The following is a 27,878-nucleotide window of genomic DNA, read 5'->3' as shown; positions in this document are numbered from 1 at the left end:
AGACTGCTGGGTGCTCCGGCAGCTCGTAGAGTACCGCTAAGGGAAAAATTGTCAACAGTCCTTGGGTAGCTCGGCATCTAACCTAGCGTTTCGTGGCCGAAAAACTAGGCTCAAAGCACACACACTTGCCTTCTAAACCCTTTGTTATTTGCTGTACAAGCCCTTCACTTCCTAAAACTCTGTAGCGCTAGGTGTTACTATTGGCCGACTCTGTGGCGCTCATTTAAAGTGGCCCCGGAATGATGAAATGCTGAGAAGCCGCGCCCCTGAGCTGCGGGTTGACACCTCTGCAACAGGTGCATAAAATAGGGGACCTTACCGGCTACGCGGGCGGTAGTCCAGAAACACAAGGCGTCAGCTGCAGCGCTAGCTCCTCTTGCAGTGTCCACCTAGACCACACCTGAGCTGGGAACCAGCACCGCAGGGCGCGTGAATCCCGCCCTGAGAGGAGGACCTTCTTATCTGCAGCTGGAAAGTGGCCCAGAGTCATGTCTGATCACTCCAGCCGCTCCCGTCTTTCTGTACAAGAGACAGTTGCATTCTGGGATTTGTAGTTTCACGGTTACCATTATGTGTTTCGGGTATTGTACAGCACAACACCTGACATGACAGGCCTGGATGAGGATTTCCTAGACGAACATGGGCTTTTCTCAGAACAAGACCCCCATAAATATATATAAATGACTCACGGTACAACGGGTGACGTGACGAGCGAAGGCTGTGGAGGTAAACCTTACTTGGCAAAAGCCATGAACACCAACCTCACAGAAGCTTGACGGAGTTTCAGGCAGGTCCGTGGTGGTGAAACCAGGAGATGGGCTCGTGCAGAACCTCCCAGGCTGTTCCCAGAGCCCCTTAATGGGGTTTCGCAGCGCTTTATCCAAGGCTCGGCACCTTACAGGACCGGTCGGTGTGGATTTCCTGAAGAGAGCCAGTTCCCTGACAACCTGTGCTGCTCCCTCCCTCGAAACTGGCTCTGCAAACATGTCTCCCTCCCGGGACGACGCCCAGCCCGGGCCTCCGAGTACTGGCACCACCCAGGGCAGGAGTACCAGCGCCTTGGCAGCCGAGCAGCGGCGGCAAGGAGCTGCCCAAGAGCGCACAGCGCGTCAGTCGGGGACCTGGAGCTGCGATTCCTGAGGGTTGATGTGTTTGGGGGGAGATGTCCTGCAGAGTAGGACTCGTACAGCTAAATGAAAGGATCCGCCCTGCAAGTGTGACCCGATCGATGGACATTCAGACTCTCACGTTGTTATATGTCAAGTCTGTAGCCCAGACTTGTACCAGATTATATAGCTTTGTGTAAAAAACACACGCGCAGCCATGGGGGCAATTGAGTGTTGCACTGTTAATTCCCCATTTTATAATACTTGGGCGCACTTTTGTCCTTAGTGAAACGCTAGAGGGACCATCATGTGCAGACCACGAGCTAATGCGTCACTCAGCCTGTTAAGGGCGCTAGTGCAACAAGCATTGGCAGAGCCAACAGGTCTCGCCTTTATGACCTACTGGCTTTGCCAATGGTTGTTAGCCGTGCTGCACAGCGTCCGCCTATAGATGCGGGCTATGGAACTGAACACAATACTCCAGATGTGCAATATGGAGCTTTACGGGCACTATAGATGTAACCACTGGAACTGTACATGATACTCCAGATGTGCATTTCTGAACTTTACACACACTACAGATTCGGCCTCTGGAATGGGACATAACACTCCAGAAGTTGCACCGAGAATGAGAGACTCTGCTCCAAATATGGATTTGAGAATTGCACACACAATGCAGACATGACCTGCAGAGCTACACACAGGGCTCCCTACATGTACTTCAGAAGTTTATACACTTCTACAGAAGTGGCTTCCGGAACTGGACACAGGACTCTAGAGATTGCACCCACACTGAGAGACGCTGCTCCGGAAGTAGACATGAGTACTGTGTGTACATTATAGATATGACTTGCAAAACTTCACAAAGTACTGCACACGTATGTACTTCAGAACTTTTGTTTTTTGACTTTTTATTTTGAATCCCCCCCATACAAAGTATAAATACAAATATACAATTGGAATGGCATAAAGATGCATACATTACATTGTGTAAACAGCAAATGCAGAGTGTTAAATGCTGACAATGGGACCCCCTGACCAGGACTGAGTCTGCATGCCCATGTGTAAGCACACCAGGACACAGGTCAAGGCCGTGCGTCCTGTACATGTTGTGGCCCCAGATGTGTACTTCAGAACTTACAGTCACTGTAGATGTGGGCATTGGAACTGGTCACAATACTCAGTAGTTGTTTCTAGAACACGACACAATATTCCAGATGTGCACCTCAAAAGAGTACACTCACTACTGATGTGGCCTGCAGAACTGTGCACACACTACAGGCGTGGCCACCAGAACTGTACACAGTACACAACCCAAGTGAGAGAGAAAGGTGTTCACAGGGAGGGAAGGGCCCACGCTGTGCCCTTGTCAAACAGGTTTCTGATCGCAAAGAGTGAGTCATGCCAGTGACATTTTATTAATGGTCTATTCACTGAGGTTTATCAGTTGAACAATATCTATTGAGCAGGACATTCCTCACTGGAAGCAATGCAAGCCGTCTCCCTCCCCCATAGAGAACAGATGCATTACTTCTCACACTACCAATAAAGCATGGCTGGCAGCTCTGCAAGCTTCCTTCACACACACAACGTATGCAGCAGCGATACAACCTTCTCACACATAACAGATACAGCATGGCTGGCAGCTCTGGAAGCTTCCTTCACACACACACAACGTATGCAGCAGCGATACAACCTTCTCACACAGAACTGATACCGCATGGCTGGCAGCTCTGCAAGCTTCCTTCACACACACAACGTATGCAGCAGCGATACAAGCTTCTCACACAGAACAGATTCAGCATGGCTGGCGGCTCTGCAATCTTCCTTTACAAACACAACTTATGCAGCAACGATACAAGCGTCTCACACAGAACAGATTCAGCATGGCTGGTGGCTCTGCAAGCTTCCTTCACACACACAACGTATGCAGCAGCGATACAACCTTCTCACACAGTACAGATACCGCATGGCTGGCAGCTCTGCAAGCTTCCTTCACTCACACAACGTATGCAGCAGCGATACAAGCTTCTCACACAGAACAGATACCGCATGGCTGGCAGCTCTGCAGCTTCCTTCACAGACACACAACGTATGCAGCAGCGATACAAGCTTCTCACACAGAACAGATACTGCATGGCTGGCAGCTCTGCAAGCTTCCTTCAAACATAGAATGTAAGCAGCAGCAAGGGCAGTGATACAAGCTTCTCACACAGAACAGATACTGCATGGGTGGCAGCTCTGCAAGCTTCCTTCACATACACAATGTATGCAGCAGCAATACAAGCTTCTCACACAAAACAGATACCGCATGGCTGGCAGCTCTGCAAGCTTCCTTCACTCACACAACGTATGCAGCAGCGATACAAGCTTCTCACACAGAACAGATACCGCATGGCTGGCAGCTCTGCAAGCTTCCTTCACACACACACAACGTATGCAGCAGCGATACAAGCTTCTCACACAGAACAGATACTGCATGGCTGGCAGCTCTGCAAGCTTCCTTCAAACATAGAATGTAAGCAGCAGCAAGGGCAGTGATACAAGCTTCTCACACAGAACAGATACTGCATGGGTGGCAGCTCTGCAAGCTTCCTTCACATACACAATGTATGCAGCAGCGATACAAGCTTCTCACACAAAACAGATACCGCATGGCTGGCGGTTCTGAAAGCTCCCTTCATACATAGCAATTATGCATCAGCAAAGGCAGCAGTGCAGACTTCTGACACAGAAGAGATACCGCATATGTGGCAGCTCTGCAAGCTTCCTTCATACATAGAATGTAAGCAGTAGAGAAGGCAGCGATGCAAGCTTTTCCCACAGCTACCGCATGGGTGGCAGCTCTGCAAGCAGCAGAGAAGGCAGTGATAAAAGCTTCTCACATAAAACATATATTGCATGGGTGGCCACTCTGGAAGCTTCCTTCATACAGCAAACACAAGTAGCAGAGAGGGTAGGGGTGCAAGCTTCTCACAGAGAATGCATACCGCATGGGTGGCCACTCTGGAAGCTTCCTTCATACAGCAAACACAAGTAGCAGAGAGGGTAGGGGTGCAAGCTTCTCACAGAGAATGCATACCGCATGGGTGGCCACTCTGCAAGCTTCCTTCATACAGCAAACACAAGTAGCAGAGAGGGTAGGGGTGCAAGCTTCTCACAGAGAATGCATACCGCATGGGTAGCCACTCTGCAAGCTTCCTTCATACAGCAAACACAAGTAGCAGAGAGGGTAGGGTGCAAGCTTCTCACAGAGAACGCATACCGCATGGGTGGCCACTCTGCAAGCTTCCTTCATACAGCAAACACAAGTAGCAGAGAGGGTAGGGGTGCAAGCTTCTCACAGAGAACGCATACCACATGGGTGGCCACTCTGCAAGCTTCCTTCATACAGCAAACACAAGTAGCAGAGAGGGTAGGGTGCAAGCTTCTCACAGAGAATACATACCGCATGGGTGGCCACTCTGCAAGCTTCCTTCGCACACACAACCTGCGCAGCAGCGAGAGCGCTGTAGTTTAAGCTCTTCACTACAGCATGGGTAGCATCTTGATGAACTTCACACACACAACTTCCTAATGCTTTTAATTAAATTCTAAAAGTAATTAATTATTCAATATGTAAAATAGCATTATTATAAATGTCCGTCAGAGGCAGCAGTGCAGCAGGGACTTTCACTTAGAAACCTCAGTCCAAAGCAAGAAGAAACTGCACAGTAACAAAAGGAGCTCTGTGACAAAAGTAGTATCCCACTGAGCTCTGCAAGTAAAAGTCTGTTGTGTGATCTGCATCAGGCATATTAACCCTCTGTGCTACCTGAGATGAGTCAAAATAGCCACTAAACCAAACACATCTCTCTTTTCAGCAGGAACATTAATCACTAGAGTTATCTTGGCACTTTTGTTGTTGCTTCAAAACTGTTGGATATACAAGGAACTCTGCAGTGCTTTTAAAACTGTTGCACTGCTACAAAACTTGCCCGAGTAACAAAAGCGGCCCCCACCCTTCCAGCCTCCTGGGGAAACGCCTGATGCCTGATATGGCCAGTTCGACCTTGAGAATACCACATCAAGGTGCCAACCATTTTACTATCCAATCACATGCCTAACATGCACCACACGCAAAGCCATTTACATTGCGAGGCTATGGTGGGGGGTCGGGGAGGCTTGCAAATACTCTATGCATCCTCCACTCAGCTGGCAGATCATCTGGGTTTGATGTCTCCGCCCCCTATAGCACAGTGTGATTTGACGACATCTGGCTTCAGTCCAATTCTGGACTCCTCCCTGCACCTGATCCTCTCTTCGTAGGACTGATGTTGAGATTAGGTAGACGGGCCGGGTCGCGGGTACCCAGACCTCCCGGTAAGTATGGGACTCCTGCATCACACTATTCATGTCTCTGTCTCACTTGGAGTCCTAACTAATATCTTGTGGGTGCCATTTGACCCTTTACTGACGTCGCATGTGGAAGCCTCCTAATTCCGGTGTGTGGTAGTAAGTTGGGGGGGTTGTCCAAGAAAGCTTTAAGACCACAGCTTAAGCATCTCCACATTTAAAAAGTGGGGTAAACATGTTGGGGCAGACTCTCCTAAATTCCACCTTGATGCCTGTAGTCAAGACCTAAAAATGTGTCTGGGCGAACTACCAGCTCCTAACTTGAGGCAACTTGAGATCCCCGTCTCCTGGGCCTACCCCGTCCCGTCTTTCACCTTTAACATTCCACAATCTGTCTCCTGACTCTCTTTTGATCTCAACTCCTGTGTGCCAGACTTGCCTCACCCCACCCACTACCTTGAACACATTGACTGCGGTGGACACATTTCTGCTGTTGACTGCACTGTTTACCTGGTGGCCACCCGTCAGATGCACAGGCCTAGCTACCAGGGTTGCAGACTGCAGAGAGGATCAGCTGCAGATCTACCCCAAAGCCCGCCAGCAAAGCTTTGAATATTGTTGTCTTTTCTTTTTCGCCCTAGCGAATAACCCCAAGCACATGGGTAGTAAGATGGTTGATGCCTGTAGTCAAGACCTATTGTTTACAATGTACATAGAGCGGGCTGTGGGGCAGCTCTTTGCTCATTGTTGTGTTGGTTTGTTGTCTAGCTCACTTCCCTGTTTCAGATTCAATCGCTTTCCTCCCTCTTGAGGTGTTTGTCTCACTTAGGAGCATTTCAATCACCCAGTGCTCTGATTGGTTGACTTCTCTCATTTCACTGCTGACCTTGCTTGCGTTGGAAGGAATTGCTTTTTTGTTCTACTATAAACACCCCACATAGTTCTTCCCTCTTCACTGTTCCCACCTCTATTCTGTGTTACGCCGAGATCATCTTCCCCTCTCAGCTTGTCCATTACTCCCCCCACACCTCCCAGCTTAGCATTTCTTTGAAATCCCCCTCTCTGCCTGCCATTCTGTTGGGTTTGTTAAATTGATACATATTCCTTTAAAGCTGGCCTCCCTGGATGTGGACACATCCACAGCAGAAATCTTTGAATGACATTTGTATTAGTTTAGCAAACCCAGTTCTAAGATGGCTGCTGTTGGTGCATGCGCATTCGCAGAGGCTATGCCAGAATTTTTATTTATGCATTTATTTTTTGGAAGCACATATTCTTCGTTAACTGAAGAGTTCAATAAGACGTCATGAACGTATGTTAACAAAAGTTTAAGGAAGCAACACATGGCAAAATATAGAAACAAACGATCACTGGAAACATACTCTTGGTTGACTTGGACACCGCAGTAGTAGACCTTTATCATTACATTCTTCACCCCACGAGGAAGCAGTTATTAATCAACCGATTGAGAGAACTCATTTAGGGTGGACAGTTTTCATGCACAGTTGTTGACTCTGCTTGGTGAAATGTATGTGTCCATTTTCATTTCGCCAAAGATGCTCAATTCACACAAATGAGATCTCAAAGGGAAGCACTTACAGATATGCCTGTGGCAGGTGCCGCGTGGAAACAACACTTCTGTAAACTCTCAAACGTTGTGAAACCCTTGACCGGAGTAAAGGCATAGCACTGACATAAGGGATCTCATTCCCTAGTGTTGTGGCTAACGGGGCAAAGGCTACCAGGACCTCTCAGTTCTCCTGCTCTGTGTGCACAGATGATGGTTCCACTTCTTACAACTGATGGGGTCCAAATCTACATGTTACTCCCTCTTTTCCTCACCATTCTTGTGGTTTAACAGAAGCATAAAAAAGCATTGGCTAGGCCAGCAGGTTTTTGTACTTTTTTTCCAATAAAATGCAAAGGTCAGAATACAAAAACACCAGGGCATCTGTCATGAGACAACTATAAGAATTCAAGAAGACGTAGACGAACAGGGCAGGTAGAAGTAGATGATGGAAGCCAGGGGGGAGAATCTATTTGAAGAAGTAGTAAAGGAAAGGGAGGGCGGAGGAGAAGACGGCCAGGAGTAGAGAGAGGCAACTGAGAAAAATGGAGGGCGGGAAGGAGTGAAATCTAGGAGCCAAGTGAGGTCAGGGAGCACTGGTTACGTAGAAGAGTGGGGAGTGGTTCTGTGGGCAGGAGAGGTAGGGAGGTGCAGGAGAGGGAGGATAGAGAGGGAAGGAGGAACTGGGGGAAGTTGGTGTTTGGAGAAGAACTGAAAGCAGGAAGAATAGCAGGGACAAGCCACCTTCTGAGTGGCTTAAAAACTCATCATCACTACTTTACAAATTGCACTTCATCATATAGATCATCTATAGGAGCAGATCAGTCCCTGCTTAAAGAGTAACTGCAGAGGCAGAGTGGTAAGAGCAGCATTAAATGATGCTAACAATTCGGCAGTGCCTCTCACTGACCTAAGGAGGAGGCGTCGATCCCAGGATGAAAACTTCCATCGCCGATCTGTCTGGGGTTCATAAAATAAGAATCGGCGAGTGGTCATCATTGGCTGAGCAGAAGAGTGAAGCACACAAAGTTGTGACAGATGTGATACCAATGGCATTATTGTTTTCAGGTGGGGGGAGGAAGATGGAGAGCCTTACTACAACCCCTTTCTCATATCAGTCTCAGTCTTCCATACAATACTCGGCCTATCCTCACTGCAGTAATATCATCCCCATCACTCCCGCTCCTCCCCACCAGTGCCACGGCACCAGCCATCCAGCATCCCCATCACCCTGGTACCTGTCCTGCAAACCCATATATCATTCATTTTGTACGTTCCGCGAGGTAGTCTCATCGCCAGCCTTCAAACATTCCGTTTTCACGGTACCAGTCTGTGCTGACTATGTGGATGAGCATTGAGGATGGGGAGTGGCTGGTAGTGGGAGGGAAAGGATGAAAGGAGAGTGGTCCCTCAAGCAGTAGTATTGGTCATTGACTCTGCAGATGGAAACTGGACCTAACCACTCATTAATCAAGGTCTCCAAGCAGATTACTTTCAACAATAATGGAGATAATACGCTATCCAGGAGAGGCAATGTTGTCATCAAAGAAGACTATGTGACAGAGTCAGTGAGCTATGCTCACTTGCCACAGTGCAGGCACCGTCTACGACTTGGGTCCCTCTTACTTCTGCAACAAATTAGACCAGTGCACCCCCATCTTATAATCCCTGAACAGCCAACTCACAAACCACATCAAGGGTAATGGAGATCCCTTCTTTTTAGGTACACAGCACAGGAAGTCTCTTCCCCTGCACGCCCTCTCCCAAAAAGTTGAGCAAGTACTTTAGAAGTATATCAAATCCAGGTGTAAGCAACAACCTCACCTACTGAAAATGACTCAAACAATTCTGGTTGCCATCACCCCATCAACAAGCAAATTGTACTCCGTCTCACCGCCTGCTGTCTTTTGTGGTGTTTACAATACAAATACACACGCCCAAGAAATACATACAGCCAAAGTTTATTATATCTCGATAGTGGTATCTATAAAGCCCTAATCTAGTCCCAAAGGGGCAGGATCAGAACAGCGTAGGTACCCCACAGGCGGTGAAACAAAGAGACGTATACAATGAGAACTCAAGACGATAGGTGCATATAAACACAGAGGCGATCAGAAACAGAATGAGGCGAGGGGCGGTAGGCAGACAGTCTAGAATGGCGGGAAACCTATGAAAAAGTAGAATTTGAGTCCTCTGCAGCATTGCATCAGCAAAGGAGCAAGTCTGAGGTGCAAGAGGAAGTTGTTCCAGAGTTTTGGTCCATATTCAGAGAAAGGCCGTCAATGTGGTGTTTTTTGAGAGGCATTTGGATTTCCAGCATGGCCAGAAAGGAGCACCTGGTGGAATGAACACCACCGGATAAATGTTGTTATTAAGAAAGGCCGTTTAATAAAGTTGCAAATAACTCTAAGCAAACACAAAAAAATCAGATGTATTGCGACAAAACTAAAGCAATGCTGTGACTCTGAGACAGGAAGTGACTTACTGCCTGAGGTCCAGCTGAGTAGCCATCTGCTGGGAGAGGAACATGCTGCCTATCTGTGAATAACCACCTCTTTCACAGGATATGCATGCCTTGAATATCTCCTACCGTCAGGTGATGATTCAGGAACAAAACATTTACAAAGCATTTCATGTTAAACAGGCACTGGCAAAGCCAATAGATCCGGCCTTCGCATGCCAATAATGTTTTGCACGCATGTGCAATAGAATAGAAAATCATTGTTTAATAGTAGTAGAAAATAGATATAAATGGTGAAGTGGAATAGTAAAAAAAAAAAAAACCCACAGAAAATGAAAGAAGATATCAGCCTGAAATCCCTCATGCTGAAATGCATTACTTTTTACACGGATGTGCACATGCTCCGGGCAATGGATGAAGTGCTGTATGCTGTGGTGGGCAGAAGCAAAATGTGAACGACAATTTAACAAACAAGGGATGAAGGGGGTGACTCAAAGCCTATTAGTATATATGTACAAGCTGGCATATTTATATATGAATTTTATTTGAAAACATGAGGTTGGTGAAAATGCACAAGCTATATCTAGGCCAGCCCTAAAAGGTGCTTCAACACTTTTTGTTCCACTCAAACATCTTCTCCGGAGTCTCTTCCAGGTAGTAATGCTTGCAGAACTTGCAAATTAAGCACCACGTCATTCAAGGCCACCACAACTGTTTAATTCACTTTCTGAACACATTTTCACTTGCCACATTTGTTACACAACTTACTGTCTACTTCATAATAGGTAGTACAACCAGATCACAAGATTTTTAACAAACACTGATTACCATGGGGTGCAATTCAGCATCAGAGCTGCTCACCATTCAACTATTCATTACTGTATTCAAGCGTTAGTGAGGCTATGTTTGCCCATATTGTGCTATCCTCCCCAGTTCATATACTGAGTTAAGCACTTTTTCCCCACACACGAAAGACTCCCCACATCTTGAATGTAAATCAAACAAGGTAGAAATAATATTTCCTTCTTAGCCTTGAAAATGTTTTTTTCACCATCCATGCAAATTCATCTTTCCATCGCATATACTGTACTCAGAGCAGCAGTTATTGCACGGGTGTGCTTAGATTTTAGAAGCATTCAGAAGAATCCAAGCATGCTTCATTTCTTTTTACTGTCTTTGACATGGAAGAGCTTCCTTATTAGTCACTTACATGTTGAATACGTGCTGCAGGGTGTAGTGGTGTAGCTAGGTTGCCATGGGCTTTAGCGCAAGCAAAGTAACCAGGCCCCCTCAGTTGGACGACATCTGTTTGTCAGTTGCCCCAGACACTCCTCAACCTCCTTCAACAGTCTTCTTCTGCCATATCAAAAATGTCCACACTCTGCCCATGTAAACTGCATGGGCAGTAAGATATAACATGCAGCCAACTCACAACCCCCATCAATGGCCATGGAGACCACTTCTTTTTAGGTACACAGCGCAGAAAGTCTCTTCCCCTGCATGCCCTCTCCCAAAAATTTAAATAAGTACTTTAGAAGTATGCCAAATCCAGGTGTAAGCAAACAACAACCTCACCTACTGCAAATGACCCAAACCATTCTGGTTGCTATACCCACTGTAATGACAACGAGGGAACTAAAATGCAAGTGAGTTGTCAGGTGTATATCACATACAGCCTAGACTCTTCTTGTACACACAGCAACATTGCAGTTTATTAAATAGTTTTTAGTTTATTAAACCAAACAGGAGAGGTTTTTCTGCAGCACGCATCATGATATCACATATTTGAATGTGTTCTTATTTGCGAGCACAAACTAAAAGGATGCTCAGTGACAAAGTATTTGCCCAGGATCAGACAATTTTGTCAACCAGATAAGCAAAAGGTAGGTCTTCCAGATATCCAAGTGCACCCCTGTTTCCACTAGGTGGTGTTAAATGCACCACAGAGCAGACACAGATATGTGTATTTCCTAATGCACTATCACCCTGGGAGTGGGTGGGCTTTAGTTACAGTCCAGTCCACATCTTTTTGCAGAACTCGGAATGTGAGTAGGATTTAATGTGAAGTGGGATGTTGGTCCATGCCTTAGGACCGATGTAACAGAATGTTCTAATTCTGGCTTTGCATTGGTGTATGTGTGGGGTTTGTGCTAGTGGGGTTTGGCTGAGTGAAGGTGTCTGGATGGTTGGTGGAAAGAAATGTGATTGTTCAGGTAGGCTGGGACTGTGTTGTGCAGTGCTTAAGTGAGGGAGAGGAGTTGGAATTGGGCATGTTTATGTATCATGAGCCAGTGGAGCTTCATGAGGTGTGGAGTGATGTGTGTCCTGAGGTTGGGCCTGGCTGCCAATTTGTAGTCTTCTGGTGAGTTGCTGGTGATTCTGGTACGTAGGACGTTCCCCCTTGTCCAGCCTGCTGGTGATGGGTGTGTGGGCGATGGTTTCTCTAGCGTTGCACAGTAGCCATTTGAAGATCTTCTTCAGCATCCTCAGGATGAGGAAGCAGGATGTTGTAACAAGGTTGACTTGTGTGGACACGTCTAGTTGTTGTCAATAATACTTGGGTTTCTGGCGTGGGAGCTGGAGTGTCATCATGAGGTGTTTTTTGCGAAGATCACAACTTCTGTCTTGTCTATGTTGAGCAGGTGGTAAACTTGTTCTTTGTGCTGGAGGTTATTCCCCAGAGGGATAAGATGCATCATTGATGTATAAAAAGATGTTGATGTGGGCGAGGATGAAATTGGCCATTGGGGATATGTATGGTAACGGTGAGGCTGGGGGATGACCCTTGAGGCATTTCACTGATGAGTTTCCATGCTTCTAGGGTGTATGGTACTAGGGTGACAACTTATTTTCTTTCTGACAGGCAGCAACAGGTCCAGCAAAGGGCTGGTCCCTGAATACTGATCTCTGGTTGACGTCTGATGAGGATAGGCTGAGACACTGAGTCAAAAGCCACCAATAGGTGACGGCTGCTGTCGCTCCTCTGTCCAGGATTATGAGGATACCATCACTTGTGGAAATGAGTGCCGTCTCCGTACAATGGCTGTGTATGAATTTGGACTGTGCGGCATTGAGCAGCTTGGGGTTGACAAGGTGGTTGGCAAGCCATCTATTAATAAGCTTCGCAATTACCTTGGTCAGGTAAGGTAGGAGTGATATCTGTCTCATTGGTGAGCATTTCTGGGTCCACAGATGATTTCTTGAGAGCGGCGGGAACAGCGATGTGTTTATAGCTTCCAGGGAAGGAGGACGAGTCGGAGCTTTGCTGAAAAGGGGGAGTCGTTTGCTAAAGGTGTGGTGGAAGCAGAGGTCTGACGGGGCCATTGAGTGGCTAGACCTCCTATTGCCAATGGTTTTGTCTGTGGTGATAGTGGGTGACGTAGTTAGAGTTTGTTCATCGGACTGGATGGGGAAGGCATTTTACAAGGTTGATGGGGTCCAGTTTAGGTTCGAATTTTTCTTATGTATCTGAGATCTTGTTTAAAAAAAATTCTGAGAGCTTGTCTCAGAGGCCCTGAGAAGGAGTGATGTTGCTGGAGATGGCTGTATGTGCAGTGAAATCTTTAACACTGCCTGCTTTGAAGTGCTGCCAAAACTTCAGCCACAGTCAACATTTTAAATTTCTGTGGGAGAAGAAATAGTTTAGATATCTGTCACTTATGACCTAATGAGCAATATTGAAATTAAGGGTGGGCTGTCAAACATTGCCGCTTTATGAAATGAAATCTCCTCATGGTTTGGAAAGCACTGATTTGGAATAAAGGACGCCTATCGATCTGGGGCAAGCATTCCCCATTTGGAAAAGCAAGGATCATTGTTGAACTCATTCCCATCCATTTCATCGTCACCCCAGGGCGTTGTGAATAATGCAGGTACAGATGTCAGGTTATTGTGTGCAATGCATTTGCATGTGCTCTGTACATAGCCTGCATTGCAGCGACTATGTGCATAATCATAGTGCTTGCTCCTGAACATTTTCAAGAAGCTATTTTTCTAATATACTCATTGGAGTTTAAGTAATTCAAAATCACTGATCGTTTTTTTCTTTGCTTAGAGTGTAAGCCAGACACTGATGTGTCCCTTGCTTGTTGAACCGATGCTCCTCCTCCTTGGAGTATTTTATTTCTCAGATAAAAAAAAAAGAAAAAAAAAAAAAAATATATATATATATATTCTCTCCCATTCTCCTCTTCATAAATAATTGAAAGCGGATGCCTGCTTTCCTTAGAATCCACACAGTTATGATTTTCATCTCAATGTTTTAGCCTATCATTACACAGAAGAATCCCATGCTACTGAGCCACGTGGAAAAACAAAAAAAGCCACATTCATTAGTGTCATCCACTCCCATCTTTTTTTTTTATTTGATCAAAAATTCTAAGGACCATTTAAACATCATCAAATTTATTGATAAAGTATTTACATCTTTTTGAGAAACGTAGATGCGATTTGGGGCCACAAATTATCTTTGGCTTCTAGCTTCAGAATGGTTTCAAACCCTCAAGTATATATTTCTTATTCCATCTATTACTTGCTCTAGTCCAATTGAAGGTATTACAATAGTCAAGGGACCCATTTTGTCCTGGAACAAAATAACCTGAGAACACTCTTCTGCGCAACAATCCTTTTTTTTAGCTATTCTACAAAACACTGAATAAAGGCTGCACTGAACTAAAACATCAGTCATTCTTTCCCTTAGAATATTTCTCCTTCTATGGGGAGGGCATAGGCAGTGTTGGACTGGCAGTCAAGCAGTGCCTGGTGGGTTGGTCTGACAGGTCAGTGTGTGGGCTGGATTTTTGGCTGTTGTTGGGCCTGTCTTATGGTCTGGTCGGACGGTTTTTACTGCTGATGTTGTGAGTAGTGACACAAGCATCGCTTGCACCAAGCACAGATGCATGCAGTCTCTGCTTCCTTGCAAAACACCTAGACAGCGTGCCTTTATAAGTTCATAACTGACCTGATTTGCAAATGTGGGTCACCTTTTTAGCTATGTGATTTACTAATGGGGTCCACCTTTACTTAAGTGCCGGGTGCTATTTTATGACCCAGTCCGAACCTGGACAGAGGGCGAGAACCAGTTAAGGTTTCCCAAAAACTTCCTCTGAACTCTATCTTCTTTGGCAGAGAGGAAAATCTGGAATACATTTCCGGGAGAAGAATCAAAATGGCAGTCGCAAGGAAACAGCAGACCAGATATTTAGTTCCAATAAATTGTTGGACACTACAACAGTATATTTCCCACAGTCAAATGATTCAATGGTATCAAGCCAACACCTTCCTTAATGAGTTATGTTAAATAATGAACAGTTAAAATAGAGCTCCAATTCATGAGAGGGCAATCCTTAATTGTATTCCACATTGCCAAAAACACAATGCAAGTTAAATATCCTTCCATAAATATTTGCATGTTTTGAGAAATGTCATTTCAATATTATTTGAGGAAGCTCATGAAATTATTAAACTAATATACTGTTTATAGTCGTGGACGTTCTGCTTCTTATGGAATGGGGGTAACTTACTTTTTTCAATCCTTGTCCCTCTAGCTCAGTGGTTTTCAAACTTTTTAATGCCGCACCTCCCCACGTGGAAAAAATAAATAACAGGGCCCCCCTCAGAATCTTTTCACAATTATGCAGCGTGACAATGCTTAGAAAATAGAATCATTTAAACTTTGAAGTTAAGTCCTGTTACCTTTTTAAAAACGTAATAAATTATTTTCTGCTTAAAACAGAGCACTGTTATATGTATAATGCATCTTTGGACGAGAGCCTGGTGCCTCCTGGGAGGCCTGAAGACCCTTGCTCCAGCTGCTTCGCTAAATTGTGGATTACAGCATAACCCTTAACAATGGACAGTTTACCCCTGTCAGTGAACAACGTGGTTTGCAAAAAAAAAAACAGATCTGGCCTCAGCAAGCCTGCAAAGGTCCATGTATTTCTTTCTTTTTCCAGATATGTGCACTGGGCATTAAAAAGTGTACAAGAATGAAAACTGATTCTGGAAACGTGCTTTTCTTTCATCCTACTGACACCTAGTGGTCAGATGTGAGATTGCGTTTGAGTTATTTTTGTGCTATAAATAGAGCATTATAGGTTTCCCCAATAAAAGATAGCTGACGTTTACTGCAGAGTTCATCCTGGAAGTTCTGTTGACAGTCTATACAAAGGGCAAGTAGAAACTACAAAGGGTATGCTGCAATGTATCAGGTAGCTGTCTTTGTCACTTTCAATGCCTGCTTGCAAAAATGCACTCGTTTCTCTCCCTCTCATATGCTTGATTCTATTATGGAGGTTTTCCTTTTACCACCGCTATTTACAGAAACTTTTGCCATCAACCCGACCAGGCATTGCCAAACATCGCCTGATCTTATCTAAAGAACCAGTGCTAACCACCTGGCCTGTCATCACCCCAGAAGAAACCACCATGAAGTCCATCTACTCAGGGTCCCCATCAGACCCCTGCCTCAACCATACCTGCTCCAAAGGTCTGGAACTGTGCAATGCGCACACCCATTGTGAAAGCCTCCACCTCTGCTTCGACCTTCTCAGATGCTTGGAAACACACCACTATCCCTCCTTTGCTGAAGAAACCCATTGCAGACTGTTCACAGCTCACCAACTACAGATCGATGTCCGTGCTACAACTCTTGGCCATGGTCTTCGATAAAACCATGAACAGAAACATTACTGAATACCTCAAGGACAACCAACTCCTCACCACATCGGCATGACTCAGGGCAGAGCAGACACTGAAGCCTCATCTTCCTGGACTTTGCTGCGGCTTTGACAGTGTCCCACCCCCCATCGAATGCCTACGTACCATTGGAATCTAAGGACACGCACTCTGATGAATGTGCTCCTCCTGACTGAAAGAACGCAGTCTGCCTGGCACTGTACAAACCGGACACCCGCAACCTTATCTGCAGAGCTCCGTTAGGATGCTCCCTGAGAACAGACCCTCTTCAATGCATAGATGATTCCTCTGGCAAGCATCGTTCACTCTCACGATATCAACGTCATCTCCTACACTGTTGAAATGCAACTCGTTCTTTCCCTCATGGAAAGGACGCCCAGTACCAGTTCAATGCCTGCATGACTGAAGTTGGCCACTGGATGAGGACCATCTACAGCTGAAGAATGCCAAGACCGAAATTGTGATCTTCAGGAGCAGCACATCACCACAGGACTCCCTCTGTTGGCCAACTGAGCTTAGACTGATACTCAGTGCATAATCTGGTGGAGGGGCACAGCCCTTATTTTGGGGGTCTGGCACTTATCTTTCTCTATCAGTGTTTTATCTAGTGCCAAAGAAATATAAACACATACCAGAAAGATAAAGGGAAAAGAAAAAGACAGTGAAACCATCACAAACAGAAAGCAGAAACCGAGGATTAAAGTCTACCAGCCTTGGTATCTAGAATGTTGACATTTAATGCACTAGCACTCTTTCTTTCACAAATTAAGCGCTGCCAACACCCACACTCGCCATCCATGCCAAGAACCTCAGGATCATCATCAGGAAACAGAACATGACCACCCAAATCAAGGACATCACTGCCTCATGCTTCTGTACCCTGAAGATGCTGAGGAAAATGTTTTAATGGCTACCTGGAAAACAGTCAAGCATGCGCTGGTCACAAGCTAGATGGACTACGGGAACACCCCCGATGCCAGGATCAACAAAACAAAAAACATCAGAAGGCTGCAAAGCATTCAGAACACAGAGACCCAAATCACTCTCAACCACCCATGCATTGCACAGATCACACTGCACCTGGAGGAGATCCACTGGCTCCCTATTCACATAGGAGCACAATTCGAACTCATCACCCACAATTTCAAGGGACTACATAACACTGTCTCACCATACCTCAACAATCCCATCTGCGTTCACAAAACTTTCAGAACCACCCACTTTCACAAATCCCATGCAGAACTGGCTGTTGAGTTTTCTGCTATATCAGTGGTTCCCAACCTTTTGACTTCTGTAGACCCCCACTTTTACAATACTGGAACCCGTAGACTCACACAATCAATATTGGAATCCGGGGACATCCCCTGAGTCATTACTGAAAGCTGGGGATCTTATCGGTTAATATTATTTAATTTTTCTCAGCAGTCACGGACGCCCTGAGGAGGCTTTGCGGACCCCCAGGGGTCTCCAGACCACACGTTGGGATTCTGCGACAAGCCGAAGACCTAGCTTTTTGAGTAGTCCCACTTGGCTATAGATCTGTCTAGATTCACACCGGCTCAGCACCAAGATACCCTCCTGGGTGATAGAGCGCTCTACAAATCTGCATTACAGGTTTTTCTTTTAGGTTTGCTTTCACCCCAAATACACTATTTCTGATACTTCTTTATTGGGAGGTGTTTTTGGCTTGTTGTTTTCCTTTCATTCCAGAAGCATTCTAAAACGCAGCACTTTTCATAATCTCATTCTTTGTAGCCTCCCTGGTATAGAGAGCCAGCTGGGTGGAGTCTTGTTAGAGCTGGCCATATCATTTTGTGAGGCACAATTAAGACAAGGTAAGAACAGAGCTTTGACAGTCCCTTAACACCTTGCCCTCTTCCACCCTGCACCCACTCTGGGAAAACATTTGAAATAATTTGGCCATTTATTCAAATATTTATCATGGGTATACCAAATGTCATGAAGAAGTTTAAGAACTTGGAAGAACTACTGATAATATATGTATGGTCCTGGAGCATCATTGGAGGAAAACATGCAGCAAATATCATGAATGGTCACACCAACAAAATGTGCACTTTCAAGACAAATACATTGAAAGTAGTCAAAAAATAAAGGCCTTCCTAGTGAGTTAAAGGTTCATCATAACATTGGAATACTGGGAGCTCCGTTGAATGCAATAAAATGGCTGAGGACCATTAATGGCCAACATTCGGAGGTCTGTCTTTCTGTTTCGCACTTTTTAATTTAGAACATTCTACACTCAGTGGGTGGAATGTTTTAATAGCCTTATAGCTCTTCTGCCTCAAACTACACTGGTTGTTCGGGGGCCCTCTCCCTCCTTAACAGTTCTCACCTGCAGTTCAGGCCTATAACGTGGGTCGGGGCCTTTAAGAAACATTATAGCCCCGAGCAGTGGGCGATGATAACTACAACAGAGCATGAAGAAGCTCGAAGTGACATGCTCATCGATAAATTAACTGCTGATTGCTGTCAGTCACGCGGCTTGCTCAATCTAGCCTTTAGGGAACTTAGAAACAAGCATGCATGGATTAAAGGTTCACAGTCCTAGTTTTGGGCAGGAAAAAAACATCTTTAAGAACTGGAAGGTTCTACATCATTAAATCAAAATTTTAATTCAATGAAACAATTTGTTTAGTGAATGATAAGAGCAAACCGGTACTTTGACCGGAAATCAAAGAAAATATTTTTAATTTGTAGTAATAAAAAAAAAAATACAAACATAAAAAACAGATCACTAGTTGCTTAATATACAATACTTATTGTACTTATCACATAAGAAAATGCAAGGGAAATGGACATTGTGTTTGAAAGACATAACAAGTCCGGCGTTCATTGCTGCTGCCTAGTAACGTGCCTTATTGAACACAACTGAATTTCAGCCTTGGGTTAGTGGAGCTGAAACTATAGTTATAAAATACTTTTTCCATAAATGATGAAAAGCACTAAATGTATTAAGCAGGTGACTAACAAAATACATAACTTTGAGGCAAAAAAAAACCCCACAAACGAACAAAAAAACAAAACAAAAAAATACTACAGACCATTCTATTGTGTTGTTCCTGTGATGCTTTGCCTGCATCCGAACCCGTTTCACCAAGCTTTCAAATGCAGGTTGAATTTACAGATGTAATAATGGACAATATGCGAGAAGTGGTGCATTTTGGCGCAGTTAATGGTGTTCTTGAAGAACAAACATAAACAAATAGAGAAGGTCTACAAATCCGTGAATGAAACGTAAAAACAGATCAGGTAACCTCGCGTTGATCAGATATGCCACCAAAGGGCACTGCAACAATAAAAACTCACTGGCCCCAAAGCACAGCAACGTTTTCGTACCTAAACCAACGAACAAGCACTGGCAAAGCCAACAGGTATGTCATTGTCCACTAGCCTTTTGGCATTTCTTATTTTGTTTGCCATGGTTTTTGCAATACTTCAGTGTTCGGGAAGCTGCCGGGTGCTAGTCAAGTAAAAAAAACACAACTGAATGAAGCCAAAAATGTTTTTAGTCTGAAAAAAAAAAGCCCACTAACGCCCTGGCACGGAAGGGAACTAATTTGTGTGTATGTGCTCATTGTGAATTCAAGGCAGTTGCTGAAATGGGCTGATGCATTGCTCCTGGATGCATCATGTGGCTTGGGTGGTTGGGTAGGTGGGGTGGGGTCGGGGGGAAAGAGGGGAAATATGATTGTAACAGCGACTGAAAATGGTTGGATGAAGTGTGGGTTAAAACCCCTATACCACACTATGTCAGACATAAATTCTATTAAGAACAAAAGGTCTTGGCTAACGCAGACCTAAAAAGGCAAATCATTCTGCCACTGGCTGCCAGTCTCTTGCCTTTGGGAAAGATAAATATAAAGAAAGAAGGATGGAATGAAAGAAAAAACAAGGAAAGAACGAAAGAAAAGAAAAGAAAAGGAAAAGGAAAGAAAACAATGAAAGGCTAGAAACAAAGAAGTGAAAGAAAAAGGAAGAAAAGGAAATAAAGAAGGCAAGGGAGAATAAGCAAGAAAGGTAAGAAAGGAAGAAGGCAAGAGAAAAGAAGAAAAGGAAGGAATGATAGTAAGACAGAAAGAAAGAAGGAAAGAAAAAACTAACAAACAAACAAACAGGAGGAAGGGAAAAAAAGGAAATTGTCAGAAATAGGGTTGTTGTTTGGAGGGGAGGGGGGCCTGCTCAAACAAGAGCCACAATACCTGAACCACAAAAAAAAAACAAAAACAAAACAAAAAAAAAAAAAAAACACTAAATTAACCTGGGCTTAACCCTCTGGGAACTTGACAAAAAAAGTGTCAGGCTTACCTTAGAGGCAACGTGTGAAGTATTTATGTAGCACACAGTAATAAAACGAACACACAAGAAAACTCCGACACTAATTTCGAAAAATGGAGGACATTTTAACAAATATTTGACACCAAAACAACAAAAATCCAATCAGGACCGGACTTATGATTTTTTAAAGTTTAAAGTGAAAACTAGCGTCTAAAAAAATCAGAGCACCAACTGCTGACATCTAGTCGCACGAGACCAGGGCAAAGTCGAAAGTTCTAGAGAGACCTCAATGGAGTGCGGTTCAGATACAAAGGTGGATTGAGCCCAGTCTCCACTTATCTTTGGCTTTAGAAGAAATTTCACACAAAATTGTCTGAGAAGGTAAAGTTCGGTGGGGCAAGGCAGCAGGCGATGTCAGAGGAGGAGGCGTCATAGTAGGGGAGCTGCTGGGTTGTTTGAACTTGGTCTCTTTTTTGTAAGTCTAAAACCTCCATTTGGATGAAGCTGTAGGCTGCAGCTGACGAGGGCTCCGCAAGGCCAAATATACCTTCTGCAAGGAGCTACTGAACAGGAATTTGCTGCTGGAGAGGAATGTAGCCGGAGCCGCCATTAAGTCAAATCGACGGGAGATGCACCTCAGGTGAATCAATGAGCAGGTAGGTCCCTTTCTCCTTTTGGTTCTCAGAGCACTTTTTGACCATAAATTTGTATAAATCCTGAGTTTTGATTTGGGCTGTCTAAGCACCTTTAGCACCACTTCCAAGGGTTTGGGACTAGAAAGGCACCACTTAGAGGGTCCAGACTCACTCAGGCAGGCTCCAGGTACAGGTTCAAGTTGGCTGAAGCCTTTTCTGTCCCTGAGACTTATCAGGAGGCCAGTCAATTAGCCCTTGTTGTCACTCTGGAAGTCCTGGGTTCAAGATGAAGTGCAGGGCTCAAGTGGTAGGGCAGACCTCTGGTGTTGAAAGCAGGCTTTAGGCCTATTAAGCAGTTCTTCTTGGGGCAGCAGAGCAGTCTTCTGAAGTACACAGCAGGCCACAGCAGCAGGCAATTGACAGAGCCCTTCTGCAGGTCTAGAAAGTAAGCTGAAAAGTGGGTCTGAGGTTCCCCTTTTGATACCTAGTGCCTTCTTTGAAGTGGGAGAAACTTCTGGAGGCTTCCGCCCACAGGAGTGCCTGGAATTTCTTGCCTCCCTACCTGTGATCCAGCCTGGCTACAGGCACATAAGGCTAGTGTGAAGTTATTTGTGTGAGAGCAGGGCACATCCTATTGAATTGCAAATGGGGCTGTGCACAGCTCCACCCTCCTCCCCCACCTCTCCACCCATTCCTGCCTGAAAGATCACATCCAGGCACACCTAATCTTTCTATTGTTTGGCTGTCTGGGAGGAATATATAAAGGGCAACTGCCACTCGCATCTAATCATGTGATCTAGGAACAGGCTGCAGGCATCAAATGATTAGGGCTCAAAATTGCCAACTTTTTAAAAGTGGCATTTTTGAAATTGTGATTAAAAATCCGAAACCCATTAAGGAGTATTTTAAATTACAATGCCTCAGACACCAACCTTAACTTTGCTACCTGTCCCCCAATCAAAAGGCAGCACTTTATAAATGTAATAAGGTGACCCAATATTATCCTATGGAAGAGGTAGGCTTCACAGTAATGGAAAACGAATGTAGGTGTCAGGAAAACTACTGCCAGCGTTGTTAAGTTCTTGCCTCAGCAAAAACGATTCCCCTTTTCCTTGTACCCACATTGGTTGCAGCGGCGTCCTCACTCCTGATGGCTCTTGTGGAGGCTGTTCTTATAACTAGCTTCTTCAGGTTTAACTGCCACTCAAGATGGTGACCGCAAATCCTTGTGAGGTCAGTGCTCTAGTGTTTCTACCTTAGTCTTGTGCTGAAGCCTTCCTCCAGCTGTTTCTCTCTGGAAGCCACGCACTTCAACTGTCATCCCGAGGAGAACGAGCAGTGTTCCTGAGGCGCTTCGTTTCATAGAGAATTCTTCCAGTTTTGAGTAATTAATCCTTTTTCCTGTTACGGTGTGCACACCAGCTACTTTTTCCCTTTTGAAGAAGTTGAATTTTTTCCTTCTTCCAACAACTGGCTCTCTGCTTTCTGAGGAGAATTCATTTTGGCTTAACAGAACTTCAAGCAACTGCAGTAAGGAATCCTTTTGTATGATGTCCAGACTTGCCTATATATATACATTTGCCTATATAATAAATTTCTATGCTTATATATAGATGCACATATAGAAGAAAGGGGAAGGAGGAATAAAAAAAATAAAAAAAAGAATGTATCTTTTTTATGTCTATGGATGAGGGGATATATAGACAGCAAAATGGGCGGGGCCACATTCACTTTGTTAGACATGTATTGTAAGAAGGGCCAAGGAAGAAGACCGTGAAGGTTGAAACGCGTTGCCCTATGTTTCTGCTTTATGGAATTTTTTGAATAAATGAAGACCATCATATTTTTGTAAGGAGTGCCAGACTTTGATTTTTATATATTGTGTTTTTGGAGAAATGTAAAATGGGTCCTGTGCCCATTAACTGGGCACCAACCTCGACAGGCGAGCCCTGGAAGGAACACAGGATTACCTTTGGCTTATATATATATTTATTTTCAAGAACTTTTTGCTTTGCAGACTCGTCAGTCTTAGAGACAAACCTCAGTGCTCAGACTAATTCCTAGAGACTTTGATTGAGAAAACTGAACCTTGAGAAGGATTTTTCGTTTCCTGTGAAAGACATTAGCAGTTTGTATGTTTGTGAACTTTTGAACTGTTCTCCAGAAAACCTTGGAAACCTCTGACTCCTGGAGAAAAAAAGATATTAAGTTAACATTGCTCTCTTAGAGAGAGGCTAGTCTCTCAAAAGATCCACGCTAGGAGAATGATAGAATTGGGTGAATGTGAATGGCTGAACAGTTGAATGCACAGTAGGAATGTACTTACATATGCTCTTATCACCCAACTGCAGGTCCTTCCTTTAAAGAAATCCTAAGAAGAAAGGTGCAGGTTTTCAGAGACACACACTGAATATCCTATCTTCAAGTGGGAAACACAGGATGGAACTGTATTTGGAGGCAGTCTCTCTTTCTATTCCCATTCCCCTTTCCCCCTAGCGGATGCAGGGTTCAGATAATCAGTTAAAGTCTGAGCATGCATCTGTTGGAGGGAGTTGGATAAAAGGCATCTACTCCTGTGGAAGTTTGACTTAATGGGTAATTGTCAGGAGATTACCCATTAAATCCCATTGGTCCAAAAACTTGGAGGGGGGTGACCATACAAAAAAAGGACTTTTTCTACAATTTCGTATACCAAATTGACAAAAACATTTTGTTTTGAACAAAAAAAATGAAAAAGGTTTCCCTTTTTTACCTTACTTTTTTCAGAAGCTTTTCTCAAATCAGTTTATTTCTTCTCAGTGGATTAATTTTCTTAAAGTTATTTTTAGTCAAAGTTCCATTTAAAAAAAGAACTGCTTGGAAAGGGATAACAGAGTAACAGATGGCGAAAAGGATTATAAAAAGGCAAGATAAAGAGGGGCAACTGGAGAATGTACCACACTACACCAACACACCAGACATTAGGTCATGTGGAAGGGAAAGAACAAATTGAGATAAGTGCAGAAAATAGGCATTAGATGATGCAGCATAACTAGTAAGAAGGGGAAATTATCAAAAATATGTATAAGGTAACGCAAAAATACATTTTTTAACAAGCTGATCTGAAACAAAAATGATTTATATTGAAATTGATCTTATGCAGCAGGCAGGAAGGCTTTGGCAAGGTCAATGCTTTTGGCATTTTAGGTTCACCTGCACCAAATGACAATGTTGACAATGCCTAGCCACAAGACCACCTAAAGTTGATGGGGTTGTTGGCAGGCAAGTTCATTTCACTCGTAATCAAACCAGATGATTGAGGCACCTTTCAAATCAGGTCTCTGGTAATTAAGGGGTGAAGTTTCTTATGGATTAGAATGGTTCCCCTCACTCTTCAATGTCTATATTAAAGCTCTCAGGAACAGCATCCACCCCTGTAACCATTGCTTCTATATACAGAAAAATGCCGATGCTATACATTTCATCTTCTCTCTGTATGAGGCCCTGTTATTGCCTATGTCTTTTCAGAAATGCCTCAAGCAGCTCGAAAAATGTATTAGATGTCATTGGCTTAAATTAAACAGCAGGGCAGAATATTGGTCAGCAGAAACGGATTGGTGTCCTGAACTAGTAGCAAAGGTGCACACCATGGGAGACAAATTGGATTAAAAAAAATAAAAAACAATGAAAAAAAAAAAACCAAAAAAAAACACACACACTAGCTTGGTCTGCTCACATCTTTGGTGGTTTTAAACTATTCCAAGCCGCGATCGTCCTTGGTCGGACAAGACAGCAATTTACTTGCTGTACCCAGGGACTTCCCTTTAATTTAACAAGGTCACATCATCTGTATTATCCTCACCAAAATCCTCGAACCACAATCTATTTCATCATTCAAAAATGTAGTACAACCTGGGCTAACGGCATAAGCTTTTCTGTTCTGGACACATCAGACACTGGAATTCCCTTCCTCTACCTATTCGACCCCTTAGTTATCTTGCTGCTTAGAGAAACACCTTCAAAACCCAGCTATTGAACAAGAAACCTTCTTTCACGGGGCTCTGTTGATTCACTTAACCAGAGCTGATCTGTTGTCTCCTGTAGCACCAAGAAAACAGAAATGGTAGAAGTGTACTCTATTAAGAGCTATCTAGCATAACATCTCTCCATATCTGGCACACTCGTCCGCAAAAGACATTAACTGGTTGACTTTCACTCCAATAGTTTACACAGTTATTGTCTAAATAAGATGGTATCCATTGGTAGGGATCCAGATGTTCTTTATAGTTTAACTGGTGTGCACTCAGAACTAGCTACCCTGCACTCGCCTTGGTCTTTCAGTACTGGAAGGAGTCCTTTTTCCTACCTCCTTATCCCAATATCTAAGTTGCGGACCCTGTCTCGAGAGTTACCCTTCACCACTGAGCGTAAAGTAAATGTCGTCTGGCTGATTTGGGGAGCTTCAGCTGGGTAAGAAATGGGCCGCTGGGAAGTGTATCTGTAGAAAAGTTTAATGCTTATGTGTTAGGACCTACGAGAGGGTATGGTGGGCTTGAATACTTGCCTTTGTGTCAGTTGTGCTGCTCTGCTACTGCTGGAGCCCTCAGTGTTACCTGGGTACTGGTGTTAGATTGTTTTTACAGGATTTATAATTTGTGCATTATTAATAAAGATTAATACGCCCTTTTTGCAATTGATTTTGCATATATAGGCTGAATCAACATGGGTTGAAAAAAAAAATCTATGATGCATAGAAATGTGTTTATTAATGAGTTATATTTATGCCACATTTCTTGTTAGACACTGTGTTGGACAAGATGGATGCCATCTGTCACTCACTTCACTGCCCCCCACACCCTCCACTTGCGTGCATCTTCTCCCCACAGGCTGCGCAGAGCACAGTAAAGCTTACATACAATGGTTTATTTCCACTGTTGTGATCATATCGCTTTCAAGGAACTTTCACCTGTTCCATATGATTTGAAACATTATCAAGGTCTCCTATGCTGCCTTCTATTGTGAATACTAGTCTATTCATTCTCTGAAGGTTTGTTCCCTTGTTTAAGTTGTTCAGATCTGTTAGAACATCTCCAGATGGTATTAGCATGGAGGGTGCTGAATACCTTTTTTTTGGAATGGCATGGTGCTTATAGATAATGACATGCATTTCCCTGACAACACCTTCGAAGTTCTTATTTACTAAAAAGAATGTTTTTGTTCAGACCATGATGATTTTGCAGTTTTACTTATCTGGTATGTGATAATTGTGTATAAGAATCTCTGGATTTTAGGAGTGAGCGAGATAGCTTTCCTGTTCTATTAGGGATGCTGTCCAACTGTCATTTGATTTTGCGGATCATTTGGGATTTAGAATAATTCTGATTTTGCATATCCTATATTTCACTGCACCTGAAAGCCTTTACTGCATTATTTCTGTAACGCTTACTTTTGAAATTTGTAACAAAACACTTTAAACGTTTACCAGTCTAGAATTGTTGAGTGGGCCCCATTACTTGTTTGAACTGTTTAACTCTGCTAATTGATGTTTAAGGGGTGCCTTAATGCACAATTCAACCTGTGGGAGAACTGGATAAGGTAAAATGTTGGGAGTATCAATATTTCGGGGTACTGTTTTGCTACACACTAGTGGCCTAGCCTTCCTTCTCAAGACACAATCTGTTATAGGCAGTTGCTAACCATGCCCTTTTAAATATATATTTTAAAAAAACTATTACGTACAGGAGACTATACCAATCAGTCTAGGATGATTATGGTATGGTGACTGAGAGATGGAAACCATCTCAGCAGTGGGCTCAATACTGTGCTCTTCTTTGAATGACAAGCCTTTTCGCACAGACAATGACAGCTAAGAGTCATCATTCCATGACCCCAAGCACTATCCATAATCAATGCCTAATCAACCAACAGCGAGAAGGCCCGCTCTAAACAACAAGAAGAATAAAATCAACCTTTCTAACATGGTTGAAAATGTAATCTAAAGGCCTAATACCCTAAAACCTACTTCTATACACTACCCTAGGAAAACATGTGCAGACTGTCCTTTGGGAGAACACTTAGTAAAGTATTGGAAAGGTCATGAAGGAAGCGTTCCCTGCAAAGGAAACAAGCACGGTCGCACCATCCTCCCTTAGGTGCTCTGCCCTTACCAGAGTCAGGCAAGATGTATCATCTCATCAGAGTGCGGACTATAACCATGATCATCTCCGAGGGTATCTTGCAGGATAATTCGGGGTGGAGGTTCTCTCTACCCAAGGGGTCAAGTGGTGATCCTTAAATACTAAACTTTATCGGGGATTAAAAACCTTTGACAGTTTCAGAAATGTGGTACACAGATTATGGAGTCCAGGGAAAGGGTCCTAGACATATCTTTAAGGCAACGAGAGACAAGCAAATGTCAATTCGGACTGCACCTCTTTGAAGAATTATCTAATGATGTTCCTAGATGGCCCTGACATACTGATAAGGGAACACTTGCTCCAGACTGTGTTGCATCAGGTGTTATATTGAGGTCATAATCAGAATGTCTTCACAGATTATCAGGTCTGCGAAAAAAGGGCGGACGACATTCATGTTATTATTGTTCATCATGGATACGACAGTAAGTTGGTAGAATTCGGGAGAAGTGTTGTCCGAGATGGAGTGGGAGAACTGTCTGGAATGGAGTCGGACCTTAGGGACTTCACATCACTCCAGATTGCGCTTACTCGCTATACAAAATGGACTGACAAAACCAATGAAAAATAATTGCCACTGTGCAAAACAATTACAAAAAAATATTTGCT

The 27,878-nt window shown here is 43.9% G+C and overlaps 1 protein-coding gene across 3 annotated transcripts in view; it reads right to left on the bottom strand.

Annotated features, from left to right (window-relative positions):
- Nucleotides 1-1,122, bottom strand: part of LOC138268695 (calpain-5-like) — a 48,748-nt gene extending 47,626 nt beyond the window's left edge. The window contains exon 1 of one of the 3 annotated variants that reach the window (XM_069218612.1): nt 690-1,122. The gene's annotated coding sequence lies outside the window, so the exon portion shown is untranslated. Of the gene's footprint in view, nt 1-319; nt 444-689 lie in introns of those variants that run through there. The other 2 variants (XM_069218611.1, XM_069218610.1) reach the window with 2 other exon arrangements.
- Between the last annotated feature and the right edge of the window lie 26,756 nt (nt 1,123-27,878).

Source organism: Pleurodeles waltl, chromosome 12 (assembly GCF_031143425.1).
Source record: "Pleurodeles waltl isolate 20211129_DDA chromosome 12, aPleWal1.hap1.20221129, whole genome shotgun sequence".
NCBI lineage: Eukaryota > Metazoa > Chordata > Amphibia > Caudata > Salamandridae > Pleurodeles > Pleurodeles waltl.
The sequence above is the reverse complement of the archived record's forward strand: the minus strand, read 5'-3'. Positions and strand labels throughout refer to the sequence as shown.